The sequence below is a fragment of the Gadus morhua genome, chromosome 12 (genome assembly GCF_902167405.1).
Source record: "Gadus morhua chromosome 12, gadMor3.0, whole genome shotgun sequence".
Classification (NCBI taxonomy): Eukaryota; Metazoa; Chordata; class Actinopteri; order Gadiformes; family Gadidae; genus Gadus; species Gadus morhua.
The window spans coordinates 22,478,671-22,491,633 of NC_044059.1; the positions used below are offsets into that span (position 1 = coordinate 22,478,671).

At 41.5% G+C, this 12,963-nt stretch overlaps 1 protein-coding gene across 1 annotated transcript in view; it reads left to right on the forward strand.

Moving 5' to 3' along the window:
* si:ch211-51h4.2 (uncharacterized) overlaps nucleotides 1-12,963 on the forward strand; it is a 72,609-nt gene that overhangs the window by 21,847 nt on the left and 37,799 nt on the right. The gene's annotated exons all lie outside the window — the stretch shown is intronic.

A 12,963-nucleotide genomic window follows, 5' to 3' on the forward strand; every position in this document is an offset into this window, starting at 1 on the left:
TTCATGCGTAGGGGACGATGAGATAGACAAACTGCCTCCCCTAACAACAGTATTAGACCTGTGCCTGGTGATTGACGCAGCACCATAACTGTATTTGAATGCAAATAACACTGAACACCTTTGGAAACGCAATATAAAAATACTTATTAAAATGGCACTGGGGTGGGGCCAGGGGAATACGATGGGCGGGAGGGAGATGAGGAAGGAGGGAGTTTGTGCATATTGAAAATGGGCAGGGAAATTGATAAATTGGGAAAGGTGTGGGGGGTGGGGGGTTTGGGGTGGGACAGGGGAAGCGGGGAAATAAAGAGAGAGATAGAGGTGGGGTGAACAACATCCACTATTTTATTGCCTTTTCTAGACCTCTGAGAACAAATGGAGAACCCGCCCTATCAAAACTCCCCCCGCGCTCGCCATCTCTCTCTATCTGATTGTTAGTCTGTCTCTCTCGCATAGAAAGACACTATCTGTCCTTTGTAGGCAGAAACATGGCAGACCAACATGTTCCATCATAAAAAAGCCTCATAGTATTCCAATGATCGTGTCCTGCATGCTGGCCTTGAGGGGGCGCAGACCCGCCTCCCACCCCAAACTACCCCTCCTCCATAACGCACACAAACACATCCCCCCCCCCCCCCCCCCCCCCCCCCCCCCCCCTCTCTCTCTCTCTCTCTCTCTCTCTCTCTCTCTCTCTCTCTCTCTCTCTCTCTCTCTCTCTCTCTCTCTCTCTCTCTCTCTCTCTCTCTCTCATTCACTCTGTTATTTAACCCTATGTCTCATGCTTCTGTATCTAGCCAGTTGACCGGGCCGTGATCGGATCAAATGAGAAGTTATGTATGCAATGGAATGCGTTTTTCGTCTCCTTTGAACTGAACAGCTCATGGTATACCTGTTTCTGGGTGCAGTCACCATCACATTCACTTTAAGGACTAGTGGTCAATCGCGCCTACCCTCAGAATGATCCGTTACGTTAATACTTGGTTCTTATTTTCCAATAAGAATTGACCAGGTGAAAAGGACAAATGGATTGACCCCTCAACTTCATACAGCCTGAGGAAGACAAGCTTATGGGCTGTCCTTTCACTGAACTATCCTATGTTTTTAGAGGATCCAATTAAAATGGAGTTTCACTTTTTAATCCAAGTGCATATAGTGTAGCGAATGGCAGGGGGGGATTATGATAAGTGGGTGTGCACCCTTTGATTCATCCATGTTTGGGAGACGTTATTTTTAGTGGTTGTTTTCTTGTTTGATATCTAAAAGTAGGCTATCATTCTTTTGGAGAAAGATGGCATTGAAAATGAAACTCTTGCGATACAACTGCAAATTGTTATTTTATCAAAAGCATCTTATACAAGTGTCATATTGTCTTACAGTTTATTTGTCAAATGTACACTACAACACAGGGGCGTCCTTGGCAAGGAAATTCTTAAGACAAGGCAAGCGACAATAATGTAGTCAATTAAGTTACTCAAAGCGTCACAAATTGGGCATAGCAAAAGTATCAAAGTATACATAATATAAAAAGAGGCATTGTATACCTGATATACACAATAATAACAAAAAAGCACCAGCATTTATTATGAATATAAAGTGTAGGGGTGCCGAAAGTGAAACGGGCATACTGAAATATTCAAGTATACACATGTACCGCAGTGCAAGTTAACATTGGCTTGTAGGGCCGACTGCTGCCGGGAGGAATAAGCAATAACTAAAAGATAGCGGTAATTAAAAGTGGTGTTGAGTGTTTTCAGCTATTACCTTGCCATTTCTTTCAATATGCACAGTGACCATGGTGACTATAACATAGATACTTGACCGTGATTCGTTAAACTGATTAATCACAGGCTAGAGTGCTCAAAAATCCACAAAGCTGAAATGGTGTTTATTCAGCTCTATGATTTCTTTTTATCAAATAGCCTGAGGAAAAATCTTGACGAACCATCGCGCTCATTTTAAAGTGACCTCTACTCCGCTCTGTAAATATTTTATTTACTTTTTTTCTCATTGCAAGCAGACATATACGTATACACCGAGTACAAGCAAGTGGCCTGCATCATCACAACCTCTCTCTCTCTCTCGCTCTCGCTCCCGCTCTCTCTCTCTCCACATGCACAATGACCCCCCCACCAGGCTCCGGCGTGAGTCAGCAGTAATCTCCCCGCCCCCTCTCCACTTCTCCAGCTGAATATGCTGATGAGCCTCTCCCTTTATTTCCCTTCCCGTCAGCCTCCTGCTGTTTATGGGGAGCCAGCCCCAACAGGAAGCAGAGAGCAGTGGGGGCGGGGGGGCATGCGGAGGCTGCATCGTGCCCCAGGTCTCAGTCTGGAGTGGTCTGAAGTGAGTTCCTGAAAGGGGGTAAAAGGATCCGGATGAAATATTGATGTGTTAAAAATGGATGTGGCTTGCGGCGGCTTGCTTTGGGCACTAATGTTTTAATCCCCCAATAGTGTAAGGCGGGGAAACAAAACCAAAGGGTTAACACTAAAGCTGCTCTGAAGAGAGCGGCACTGCGTGCAGGACGTCCATCTTCTGCTGCACAACCATGGCTTTTGTTCTGCCACAGTTTCTACCCTACTGTGTTCCGTACAGATAGCTGATAACAATCGTTATCTAGCACTGATACCCGGGATGGTACCTGATACTGGGTAAGGGCCATATCAAGATGTCTAACCTCCCCCGAGAAGAGAGGCTACCACTGCACCACCATTATATACAGAGGCAACACATCGCAACGAAGGAGCTGTGTTATTTATCTGTTTCTGTCAGCCGCACTACTTTTCCCTAATTCAATACTTTTTCAATGTTATTTTTGTGTCCGCTGGCTGTTTTTCACCCTCATTTCATATAGTGCCTCAAGGGTAATATATAGTTAGTCTTTAACATCATATTCATTTAGTGGCAGGGTTTCTGTTTACCTTTTATGCGTTCACCTCAATGAAGTGGCAAATCAAACATTTACCTTGCAGGATTGGGTCTCTTATTTCCCCCAAAGTTGATGCTGGGATTACAAATGTATTTATTAGTTTCCTGGTTTATTGCTGTGTTAGAAATCTTCGGGAGGAGTGTGTGTGTGTGTGTGTGTGTGTGTGTGTGTGTGTGTGTGTGTGTGTGTGTGTGTGTGTGTGTGTGTGTGTGTGTGTGTGTGTGTGTGTGTGTGTGTGTGTGTGTGTGTGTGTGTGTGTGTTTGTTTGAGTTTGTTCATCAGCATATGCCTAGAATCACATACACAAACAGTGGCACTTTATCCTTGCTAGTTACAGCTGGTGCAATAACTGTAGCTATATAAATCAGACTGTGTGTGTGTGTGTTTGTGGATATGTGCATACTTACTAGAGCTGTCAGTTAAACGCGTTATTAACGGCGTTAACGCAAACCAAATTTAACGGCGTTAAAAAAATTAACGCGCGATTAACGTAATTATTTTATTAAAAAAAAAATAATAATTTTTTTTTTTTGGCTCAAAACAAAGAAGCAGTAGCCTGACTGCTATGTTCAAATTACATTTGTTCAAAGCAGTCGTTTATTTGCACCATAGGCTCTTTTTTTGTATCGTCCTGTTTTGATCAGTATATGCCAATGTTGTTATCAATAGAAAATCATTTGCACAAGGCAAGCCGATGCACTTCATCATGTTGATAAGAGAATTAAAATGAGAAGAATTATGGGACAAAAAAATCAAGGGATATTTAGCATAGAAAAATAATTTGCGATTAATCGCGATTAATAATAGTTAACTATGACATTAATGCGATTAATCACGATTAAATATTTTAATCGCTTGACAGCTCTAATACTTACCCTTGAACACGCATGCATTTGTGCGTGTACAGTATACACGTGTGTTGATGTGTGTTCACCAAAAGGTGGCCTATCTTTCAAGGTCAGGTGTTTGTTTTTAACATGGCAGGGGGCGCTCCCATTCAACAGCGCATCCCTGCAAGCAAGGTTAGCCCCTCGCTATAACCCCCTAGGAGACAGCTGCCTGCATGTTGGAAAAGATTGGACTCCCACTGTGTTGATCCTCCACCACTACCAACTACCAGGGCAATGCTGCTGCTACCATATGATGCTGCACAGACCAGACAGTCAGGGCAGATGGATGAGCGAGGTTGCTGTTGAACGTCTAGTCAAGGCTGAAATGATCCAGACACAAAATGTGGACAAACGGAAACAGGGAGGAATTCGTAGTGGTGGTGAACAGCGCTTGGAGCCGCTGAGCTGATTAGGAGACAAAATCAGCACAATGTCATTGTTATTGTGGGTTTTCAACATCTGGTCGATGAGGATCAGATAACATCTATCCCAGGGTTTCCCCCCAGCTGTCTATATGCGAGGCGCAGCAGCTCCTACTAATGTTTGACCACTACAAACAGATTTACTTTTCACAATATGACGACAATGTGCACGTCTATTCATGCGTCTATATGCGTCAAGCATCTGCCTTCAGTTAGACAGTAAATATAGGCTGCTACTAGACTAATATAACATACGTTAATCAATATAATACGTCTATGAAATCAGAGAGTGGCCGGTCTCTGGAGACAGAGAGCTCCGTTCTCTCTGCTCACGCACAGTGTTCACATCCGATCAAGAAAAAAACCCATTGAGAAGAGTAGGTAGAAACGTTTGACTGATACAAATCGTAATTACCTGTGAATGATGTGTTTCAGAGTATAGAAATAATGCTGTACCATTCAATTTAGCTGAACAGCTAAATATGCACGACGTGTCCTAGCAGAGAGAATCATTTTCAGCACTGCTGATGGATCTGTGTCATCCCTTCCTGTTGTCATTTTCATTATGACTCACATAATATTCGTTGTGATGCACATGATTTTCATTATGATGCACATGATTTTCATTATGATGCACATGATTTTCGTTATGATGCACATGATTTTCGTTAGGACGAACAGGATTTTCATTATCATGCACATAATCTTTTTTCATTTCAATCCACAAGAGATTTTGATTCCATTCAGAACATTTAAAATATTCTAATTTTAGGGTACAGCACTGCACTAGATGCTTGCCTCTTTCTCTCTTTCTTTTAAACATTTCACACTGAATAACATATAATACAGAACATGAATGAAAGTCAACCTTATGCAATATTTGTCAAGATACACAGAATGGATGGATTTTTATAATGACTTATTCTCATTTTACTTACTCTTGAGTCATGTTCGATACTTTACTCAAGAATTATTATTGGTTGACTGAGTAGCAAAACTGCATTATTTCATGCTTAAATCGAAGTGAAGTTCCAATCATCACGTCATTGGCAGCACAGAAAAAGGTTAAAAAAGATTGAAGTAGTTAGGATATATTTAACTCCCGGTGATACCTACTACAATCATAGGGTCCGAGAGGTGTGCCTTTTGTGATGTGAAGGGATAAGACATGTAAAGTTGAGCACCCGTCTCCCATACAAAACCATTCAATATGTCGGCTTTTGTGTCCTGAGGAGAAACAAGCTATTTCTGTTGGAAATGACTTTCCTCCACCCCAGAGGCTTCGGTCGCGGGGATGTCGGTGACAACCATTTCAGTATTGCGCCTTTGTTACCTCGTGGCCCTACCTTTCCTAATGGTTCAGCATGTCCACTCTCACTGGAGAGCCTTTTGTCTGCTGTATTGTGGCACCCACAAGTGCACCGGAAAGACGAAAAAAAAAAAAAAAAGGAAAACCTCAGAGTAGAGGAAGATCCATATCTTCTCTCTGATGTTTTATTAACTCCGTCTGTTGACTCTCCTCTTATTCCACCTCCTACGCTCCCGGTGTTTCCCCTCTCCCTCTCCTCCTCTCCTCCTAAAAGCCTGCCTAGCCCCTGTTGCGTACTTTCTCCTCCCCACCGCTGCCTTTCAGAGGCGCCTTTTCAGCTGCCTCATAATAACTCTGGATTACCCCACACTCTCTCTCTTGCTCTTTGTGCCTCCCCGTCCATTTCCGCTGTCTCCTCTCCTAGCATCACGCGTCCACCCTCACCTCACAACACACCTCTATTAATCATTGAGCCCTCTCTCCTTGCTCTCCCTGTACTCCTCCTACCCAGGGTGTTCTCCACACAGCGGGTGTCGCCCAGTCTGACAATGCTTTTATCGTCAGTGTCTTTGGTGCCACAGTTATGCTTCTTCCCGGCGCCGTATTCCTCCTGTCTACTGCAGCATAGCGTGTCAAAACGAAGGACCGAACGACCAAAAATAAATCTCCACAGGTTCCTAGTGGGGAATTCTTCCTCTTTTGCGTTCTACAAAAGGCACCTGTTTCTGGGTATATCAGAGGCTGGCTGGGACTAGAGTAATCAAACTAAGGAAATTAGTTTGGAGATCAAAAGGTAGCTTTAGTGGAAGGTAAGTTGTCATATTCAGGCAATGTAGATGCTTAACTCACCCATACGGTTTGGAATAGGCACACTTTGAAGAAGCTCAGAGGCTCTTTTTAAAGCTATTAGTGGATAGACCGTCGATGGATGGACTGGACCAGAATAGACGTCAAGTATCCCACATGAGTTTGAACGCAGGAAAGGCGGTTCTTTGTTATTCTTTCAAAACTTCTGTTCTCCTTTCGCTTGAATGGCTTCTGGTCAGCACATCTCAATAATCGCTTCCTAGTGAAGTTTATTCAAAATAAAATGGGCTTGTGGACAACATGCTGTAGTTCCCAGTCCTAGTCTCTGAACATCAGCATGGCACATCTGTCACTTTACTGCTGCTCTGCATCCTATCTGGGAACATAGCGGCCATGAAGGGAAATGATGCAAACAAGTGTGTACATGACACCTGTTGAAATAGTCAACTTTTCTAATTGCCACGACTTAATTTGATATGAACTAAGTCTGTGCAGGCAGGTATGACCAAATATGACTCTGGTGTCAATATGCTGCGATGGGGGGGAAAGCAATGATATTGAAGGACGGCCCAGCCCTAAATCGATGGCTTTATCCGTGTTCCCTGAAGGTTCGAGTCACGATAGCCACTGGAAGCATCCTCTTAAGGGCCCCTGCGCATCCTTGAGGCACAACAACAGAGAAATAGGACAGATTGATTTTAGATTGCTTTGATGGCAGGCGTCCGAGCTAAGTGAGCCCACAAGGCCAAACGAGCAAATACATGCGCGCGCACACACACACACACACACACACACACACACACACACACACACACACACACACACACACACACACACACACACACACACACACACACACACACACACACACACACACACACAATGCAATCTTCTTGGCGGCTCAAAGATCATGGAGACAGGGAAGTGAACCTACAGTAGATGTCATAGATATGCACATGGAGATGAATATGCAAACACTAAGCAACAATATATATATATGTATATTTACATATAATATTTGTTTGTTTCCATCCATATTCATATTCATATATATACAGTATGCATATTATTACCCGGCTCTTTTCAATGCCGTGGAACGCTCCGTTCACCTGCATGGGCCCTTCACAACTTCCGATGGGGGAATCATATTTGATAATTCAACGTTGCAAAGTATAATTGACAGCTGTCAAGGAAAGTGGATTTTCCTACCACTCCGCAAGTAGTCCGGTAACTTATCAACCCCAGTGTACTCGGTTGCTAAGCCACGTCTGCGTCTTTGGCAGACAATTTCTCTGCTGATCAACACTACGAATGCTGGTAACAAATTCATTATAAAAGACACATCGTGTGAAGTAATCTTTTCATTTTGGCAAGTAGCCGTGTAATAAGTGGGATATGTATAGAACGTCTTATCGAAAATAAGCCCTTATTTTCCCGATAATGACCGGCGTTCTATACATTATCCCTCACATATATATACATTATGTATATGTATATATAATTATGTATTATATGTGTTGCTTAGTGTTTGCTTATTGCTTATAGAGTCACATAAATGAACAGCAGATTTAGTTGGGGCATCGGAAGCAGGACTTTGAGGGCCGCTGGCCCTGCTCTACATCAACATGAGGGATAGTTTGATGGGGGTACGAGCAAGGTCGTCGCTGCCAGGGGGAAATAACACTAGACACAAACATACATACACACACACTATCAAGCACCATCCATTTACGGCCCCGGCAAAAGTGATTTTTATTTTATATGGCTGAAATATTAATGTCTCCATCTTGGGTGTACTTAGGCGGGGAACACATTTTTTTAAGCGAAAGAAAGAGTCCGAGAGAGAGAGAGAGAGAGAGAGAGAGAGAGAGAGAGAGAGAGAGAGAGAGAGAGAGAGAGAGAGAGAGAGAGAGAGAGAGAGAGAGAGAGAGAGAGAGAGAGAGAGAGAGAGAGAGAGAGAGAGAGAGAGAGAGAGAGAGAGAGAGAGAGAGAGAGAGAGAGAGAGAATAGGGTATGAATATAGATGAATATATAATAAAGAGCGATAGAGGATATAAGATGATAAAGATTGATGAACATAGAGGAGTAAGGACAGAAGTACTTTATGCTTAGTGTTTTCTCCGTACATTCCCATTGTATTGAATGGGGGACTTACTTTCTGGTGCGGGGGCTGGCAAAGTTGGCTGCTGAAGTTCCGCTCACTATGAATATGAGGCTTGCGGGCTGGTTGCGGAGTGATGGGCCTGCTTTGTTCTCACAATTGTTTTGTTTAAGCGCTGCAGTCTAACATATAAGCAGCCAATCGTAATTTTTCAAGCGAACAGCAGTACATGTTGTTCTTCTCTGAGGTTGTAAGGGGAGCCCCAGATATTACTCCTGCTAGTAGTTCTATGCAACAATATTATTTAGCAGTGGTAAATCAGTTCAGGGTGGACACTACTCAAATATACAGCCTTATTTAGCAAGAAAAGTTCTGAAATCCAAGTTCTGTCCTTTCTCTCCTTTTCGATTGCATTAGTGTAATTGTATTTAATTAATATTCATTGTATCCCAATTTTTTTTTTTACAAATGCTGAATCATGAAACATTCCCATTACCTATCAATCGCTATTTAGTATAAAGGATTTTTCCTTGTCAAACAGTATGGCAACAGCATTAGGTGTCCACATGACCAAGTGTCGTAACATTGGCTTCACGTTGTCTTGTGGAGGGACACTTCTTGTGGACTGAAACAATGGTTGTTGAGCCCAAGCTGCAAACAGTGCCAGTGTGTTTTTTGGTTTTGCAGAGGCAGGAGTTAGTAGAGGTCAGCCGGATTGCTGCAGGGAACATGTTGTTAAATGTATTCTGGGGCTAAGCTTAAAGGACTTCCTTGGAGAGCTCTGGCGAGTTTACACACATACACGCACCCCTGGCCTGGAGGAGACCAAAACAGCACAGCACTCGTCAGGTGACGGCAAGTCAGTTGGGCTTCGGGCCAATTGTTGTGAAGCCTTAAGGTGTCGGCCTGAACATAAACTGAGGCAAAAGTCCATTTTGATTCACATTCTCTTAGTTTGGTTCGCATTTAACCTATTCGTACAGTAGGGCTGAACGATCTATCGTTTTCGACCGAAAATCGCGATCTCAAGCATTACGATTTTGGGATCGTCAAAGCTGCGTTTTTATTTTTTTTTATTTCTTTTTATTTTTTTTTTATTTTACAAAAGTGCAATTATTTTGATGCTGATGAGCCATTGAAGCAAGTTTACTTAAGAAAGAGGGCTCCCTTTTTTTTTGACTTTTTTGGTTGTTGTTTCTTAGGTACTTGAATAAACAGTCTTGCATTTGAAATCTGTTGCCAGCAGTTTTCATTATTGCATTACCTTAATGGAATTCATTGGTTATATTAATTTATACAGCCCTCTACATGAACAGTATCTACTGTGAGGTTTTGGTTCTCTAACTACATGAGCAGTGTCTACTGTTGAGGTTTTGGTTCTCTTACTACATGAGCAGTGTCTACTGTTGATTTGGTTCTCTAACTACATGAGCAGTGTCTACTGTTGAGGTTTTGGTTCTCTTACTACATGAGCAGTGTCTACTGTTGAGGTTTTGGTTCTCTTAACTACATAAGCAGTGTCTACTGTTGAGGATGTGGTTCTCTAACTACATGAGCAGTGTCTACTGTTGAGGTTTTGGTTCTCTTGCACATGAGCAGTGTCTGCTGTTGAGGTTTTGGTTCTCTTACTACATGAGCAGTGTCTGCTGTTGAGGTTTTGGTTCTCTTACTACATGAGCAGTGTCTACTGTTGAGGTTTTGGTTCTCTTGCTCATGAGCAGTGTCTGCTGTTGAGGTTTTGGTTCTCTTACTACATGAGCAGTGTCTACTGTTGAGGTTTTGGTTCTCTTAACTACATAGGTAGTGTCTACTGTTGAGGATGTGGTTCTCTAACTACATGAGCAGTGTCTGCTGTTGAGGTTTTGGTTCTCTTGCACATGAGCAGTGTCTGCTGTTGAGGATGTGGTTCTCTTAACTACATGAGCAGTGTCTGCTATTGAGGTTTTGGTTCTTTTAACTACATGAGCAGTGTCTGCTGTTGAGGTTTTGGTTCTTTTAACTACATGAGCAGTGTCTACTGTTGAGGTTTTGGTTCTTTTAACTACATGAGCAGTGTCTGCTGTTGAGGTTTTGGTTCTTTTAACTACATGAGCAGTGTCTACTGTTGAGGTTTTGGTTCTCTAACTACATGAGCAGTGTCTGCTGTTGAGGTTTTGGTTCTCTTACTACATGAGCAGTGTCTGCTGTTGAGGTTTTGGTTCTCTTACTACATGAGCAGTGTCTACTGTTGATTTGGTTCTCTTACTACATGAGCAGTGTCTAATGTTGATGATGTGGTTCTCTTAACTACATGAGCAGCGTCTGCTGTTGAGGTTTTGGTTCTTTTAACTACATGAGCAGTGTCTACTGTTGAGGTTTTAGTTCTCTGGGTGGATTTGTTGGATTAAGTACTGCAGAAAAATAACTCATGATCTTGGTTAGAAGAAGTTGATCATCAATAAGTCAATGAATTATTAATTATTACACGTTCACAATGATAAGGCCTAAGAATTACAACATTTTTTTTTAGTTTTGATTATTAATATTCATTTTAATGATTTATTTTTAATGAATCATTCTACCAAATGAATTTAGTTTATTTTAGAGTAGAGCAGCAGCAACCTTTTTGTCTAAGATATAAAGCTATAAACGTAATCCTATTTAATGTATTATTTCACAGAGGAAGAAGCTTCTTCTATATCTTTTGAATTGAATGTACAGTTTAGGCCCAGTAAGCATAAGGGACATTCTGTAAGCCAAGTTGTTCTGTAAGCCAAAACAAATATTGTGCTGTGCTCATTGCTTTCACATTATGGTTTAATAAAATGACATTTACAATTTTGGTCCAATTTACCAAGTCCCCAATAAGGGTCATATTATTTTTGTGTAACATCGGAACAAAATGTAATTTACTTAATAACCGTGCAATTTCCTTTAGAATTATTGGAGTCCCCTGAATCAGAATCGGAACTTTTGTTAACTCCATTCATTGCTATTGAGAATAACTGATCAAATCTTTTTCTCCATGGATAGGATGGAGAAAGGGTACAACATTATTGTAAGGCAGAAGAAAATCTTCATCATTCATCACCATTTATCCCAAATGGTGCTCTAGAGAAACGGTTATAGTTTATATTCCTTGCATATGCAAGAACATAACGGCAAATATGTTGCGGTATTCTGTGTCTTGTGTTGTTTGAGGATACCAAAAGACAATATGCTGTCTACAGTAGATACTCAAAGACGTCAGTGTGGAAAAGTGAAAATGGTTCCCTCGCTTTTCCCTGTTCATTTGAAACGATGAATGAAGGTAGGATCACCGAGGCCAGAGCCGTAATGGTTGTCTTGACCCATTAGTCGTGGGGCTCTTGGTCGACTAAGGTTTGTGGTAGTTGAGTAGTCAACGTTTTCATTTGATGAGCACATGCTTACATTGTTAGAACAGTCGCCCAAGGTCTCGTCTTTGTATAAATGGAAGTAGGCTAGTTCGCTAAGGTTGACGGGCTGGACAATATTGACAATAATCTTCGACAAATTTGGCAATAATGACAGCTCGCCAGAAACACTCCAACATCAAGACTGAAAGTCAGATGCATAGCAGCGTAGTGCTATGGGGGCGGTGTGTTAACGACTATCTGGCAGAAGCACTCCTCGCCATAGCGCCATCCTTTGGTCAATATTTCTACCCAATAGGCTAATTACAAAGTACCTGGCCCCAGAGAATCACATCCCCAATGGAATGTTCGCAATGGATATAACACTAAAATCTCAGTTAAGAAGTGTATCCGGCCAGCTCTAAAACACTAGAAAGCAGGTACAGACAAAACTCTGGTGTGGTTATAATGCACATTGACTGTTTAAAAACACATTAAAACAAATATTAGATATGTGTAAATTGATCCAAACTTTTTTAGTATTTCTTGCATCCCTTATAATAATTATAATTCAATGTTAATAAATAAACTCAAATAATAATAATGGTTAGTTTCCCACCACACTTGTGACTTATGACATTTCTTAAATTAAAAAAGAAAGATCTATGACTATAGTCAACGACTTGTTGATGGATTAGTCGACTAACAAATTCTTAGTCGAAGACAGCCCTGCTTTCGTCTGAGCGTGATGCAAGGCTCTGCTGAATTCTACCTGTCAGAAGTCTGTTAAAGTAGCCATGATGAAGGTGGAATTGACGTTGATAGTGCATTTCCAGTGTCTTTTTAGCTGTTCAACTTTATGCCAGGTTTATTCAATATCTTATTGTGTAATCTATTTAGTAAATGTTGTCACAATCAAATCCAATCAGACTTTGTTTTGTGCTAATTACGTTTTTTAAATGTAAATTAGCCTTGGTACTCATGTAATATATATTATATCTTCCTCTGTCCTGTCATTTTCATCTAAATGTATGGATGAAAAGGTGTTTAGCTAATTTCCTTGACCGATATTCACAACCACATGTTATACAGTTTAGTTTAGTTCATTTTCTGTTATTTCTGTACCTGGTGAGCTTATTGCATTCTCTTGGCAGA